We start from the raw sequence: 4,129 nt of genomic DNA, 5'->3' as shown, positions 1-4,129 counted from the left end.
GTGTGTGTGTGTGTGTGTGTGTGTGTGTGTGTGTGTGTGTGTGTGTGAGAGAGAGAGAGAGAGAGAGAGAACACATACACATACGTAGGAGGTGTCTGAGTCTTGAGAGAGAGAGAGAGAGAGAGAGAGAGAGAACACATACACATACGTAGGAGGTGTCTGAGTCTTACTCTGTAGCAGTCTGCTTCAGCTTCCCAAGTACAGGTATTATAAGATGGTCTATTGTATCCAGCTCATCTCCAGGATTTCGCTAAAGAGGAAAACCAATGCCCAGACACACCAAGAACTCACACTGTGGCATCAGTCTGTACAAGAATCTTGCCTAGCGGCTTATCTCTGACACAGTGAGCCAAATTTGTGTGTCTGACAATACATTAATTTCTCTTTAGGATCATAGCATGACAATTTTTCCACCTAAGAAGACAGTTTGATAAAGAGGCAAGCCGTGCAAAAGAAAATACCTCCATTCAGTGTGTGACATAAAGTCAGCTTATTTCTTTTAATTGGTAGGAAGTCCTTCAGATTTATTTTTATTTTTGGTATTAAACATGTATTTTCACTCACCATTTCCTTCTCTACTCCCCTTACCACTCCTGCTGAACCCCAACAAGTCCTCTCCTACATTCATGTTATAATCCATCTAGTTTTATTAGGGTTGCTTGCATGAGCATGGGTGGGGTTATTTACTCAAGCATGGACAATTTATCAGTGGAAGAAAATTACTCCTCCTTTCCAGAAGTTGTTAATTATAATAGCTCCTAAGGGAGGGGTGAGGCCTTTGAAACCCCTCATCCATTCAAGATGGAATTCTGAGGAACCCATCTTGTACAGATAACCAGAATTGGTGATTTCATGAGTAAAACAGCATGCTATCTCTAAAAGACAGAATTTTTCAGCAGTTCTTCCTGTCCTTTGGCTCCTGCATTCCTCCTTCTTTGCTGCAGTGTTCCCTTGTTTGGAGTGATATAGATAACTCATGTATATCTGGACACTCAAGTACTTATTATTCACCACCTAGTGCGCAGAGTGCAACCGAGAGCAGCCCCAGTCTATGGGGATAAACAAGTGTACAAAAGGCAGTTGGATTCCATGTACATTTAGCAAAACAATAAGTTCTCTGCTAGTGCTTATGCTGTCCCCACTGGCTTTTTAAATTAGTTTTTTAATCTGGGTAATGTTTAGTAGGATGTGACATGGGTGTGGTTTTAATGAGAGAGGTTCTCCAAAGTCTCAAGTATTTGAACACTTGTTCAAATGGTGAACATTTGGTGGCAGATGGTGGCAATGTTTGGGGAGGTTATGCAACCTTTTGGAGAAAGTATGTCACTGGAGGTGGACTTTGAGGTTTTATAGTTTCACCCCACTTCCAGTTCACTCTCTGCTTTCTGTGTGTGGATACAGATTCAGTCTTTCAGCTTCTTGGCTCTGCTGCTAAGTACCCCACCATGATGGACTCTTACTCCTCTCCAACTGTAAAGAAAAACGATACTTTCTCCATGTTTCTTTTGGTCATGGTGTCTTTTTGCAGCAACAGAAAACTAACTATAACCATTTTTGGTCTTCTGGACGTATAACTGACTTGAGGTTCTGCCACTGTCTAAGCTAGTTTTCTATTGGTGTGATAAAACACCATGACCAAGACCTTATTAAAAAAAAAAACAAAAAACACTAGCTGATGAAAAAAGAGGTCATGATTTTGAAGGGATATCGGAGAGAATTTGGAGAAAGGATGGTGGAGTGAAGAAACAGCTGAGAGCTCACATCTTGATCCACACCAAAAGATGAGAGCACTAGGAATTGCAGGAGTCTTTTGAAATCTCAAAGCCCACACCAGTGACACATCTCCTCCAAGATCACATATCCTTTTTAAACAGTTCGTGGGGGAAACTGATTTATGATTCATGCCCCTTTCTCTCCCTCTCTCTTCCTCCCTCCCTCTCTCTGTGTTCAACCTTATCTGGGTAATACTGGATTCACAAGATGAGTTTGGCAGTGTTGCATTCCTTCTATGTTATGGAACTATTTGAAGAGCATTGGTGCAACCTCATCTTTAAAGGTTTGATAAGAGTTGGCAGTGAATCCATGTTGTCATGAAAGAATATATTGTCATGCTTGCAACAGCCATGCCATAACGGATGTTTTGTGTCCTTCCTCCCATCATACAGCTCATGTGCTTTTTCTGTACTCTCTTCCACAACATTTCCTATGTCTTGGAAGGGTTGATATAGACATTCCATTTAGGGTAGAGCCCTTAACAGTTACTTATTCTCAGTATCTTTAGCAGCATCTTGAGAGATTTGCATTTGCCATGCTTTACTGTGCAAAGAAACTTCTTTGATTAATGGTGACAGTGGCACTTAGTTATTGGGATGAGAGAAGAGAAGATGGGGTGGAGTAGGCATAATCAGAATGTACTATACACATGTGTTTGTCAAAGAATAAATTTAATGAAATTTAAAATTGTACTTTAAAATAAGCTTTACATTAAAATTAAAAATAATTTTTTAAAATTCCTAAGAAAAACAGCAATTTTCTATGTGGGTCTAAGTTCACTTGATTCCTGAGACAGTCCTTCATTGATGTTAGAAGACAGAAGACTAGCAGCTCTCTAGTACTTCCCTAGGACTCTAGTAACAGAGTCAGATTGCCAAACCATCCAGGCTCATGGACTGAACAAATACTGGACCTTTGACCTTTCCCTCCATATTGGACCACTCAGACCACAGCCTATAAGCCAATCCAATAAATCACACATGTACACACTCACTCATTCATTCTATTAGTTCTCTTCCTTTAGAGACCTCTGACTAATATGAAGTTGGTATCAGAGAGTGGGCTATTGCTGTTGACAGGCCTGAACATGCTGCTTGTTGGGAAAATGTGGACAATTCCGGACTTTGGACTAAGAAAGCAGTTGAATGTTGTACATAAGGCTTAATGGGTCATTCTAGTACCACCTTGGAAGACAGTGGTGCTGAGAATATAATGTGGATTACAGAGGCCCAGCTCATGGGGTTTCAGAGGGAAACAATATTAGCAGCTGGGCTAGAGACTGTTCTTGAGATATTTTGGGTAAAGAACATGGGTGCTTTCTGCTTTGGTCTTAAAAATGTGCCCAAGGCTGAACTGAAAAGCACTAGGTTAATATCCTCAATGGAGGTTTCAAGACGGCCTCCTATTGACTCTGTCACATGGTTATTACTGTTTACTCTTATGCAGAACAAGTGGGGCAAAATAAAATATAATTTGAGGAGAAAAAGAGTACCATGAAATTTAATGTGAGAGCCAAGGCTTGTATTGAAAGAGACAAAGGTCAAAATGGAATAAAGAAATGGTCTGCCTTCTCCATAGAACTAGGAACTGAATCACCTGCTCAACCCTAAGATAAACAATATGAGGCAAATTAAAAATACACTGGAACTCACATCTTTATTTCACAATAAGAAAATCAACTAAGATTTTAAGCAAATGAAAAAAAAAGGCACTTCAGTTCATAAAGCACACTGGTAAAAACAAACAATGCAACAGCTTTGTGTTTACTTTTTTGTTTGCTTTGTTTTTGGTTCAAAATAGAAAATTACCATAGTATTTTCCAAATTTCTTGATTTAGAACTTCAGTCTTCAAATGCAGTAACATTAAGATCCCAGCTAAGGTTTTAGTCATTTAAGCTCAGAAGTATAATACTCAAGGGGTGCAAAGTAAGAGGGCTGCTGGGGAACTGGCCTCAGAGAAGGCCCATCCTGCCCAGGGGGAGGTCAGCTGTTCACTTCAGATCCTCCCTTAAGTATGTCAACCAAGCCCCTGCTTTGCCCTGTGTAGCACTTAGGGACATTTGGAGGTGCACATCTTTATCTGCATGCCAAACAACATACCTTTTCGAGACAATGCTGCTCTGCACAGTAGCCCTGGCTGTCCTGGAACTCACTCTGTAGACTAGGCCGGCTTAGAACTCAGAGATCCACCTGGCTCTGCCTCCTGAGTGCTGGGATTAAAGGCAAGAGGCACCACCACCCGGCACCAAGCAAGATGTCTTAAACATGACGTCAGTAAATGCCCTCTTGCTCACAACAGAAGTCCCAGGAGTATTTTTCATTTTATTTGTTTCACAAGTGACAGATCTACTCAAGA

The sequence above is a fragment of the Psammomys obesus genome, unplaced genomic scaffold, assembly GCF_907164565.1.
Source record: "Psammomys obesus unplaced genomic scaffold, mPsaObe1.curated_primary_1811, whole genome shotgun sequence".
Classification (NCBI taxonomy): Eukaryota; Metazoa; Chordata; class Mammalia; order Rodentia; family Muridae; genus Psammomys; species Psammomys obesus.
The sequence above is the reverse complement of the archived record's forward strand: the minus strand, read 5'-3'. Positions refer to the sequence as shown.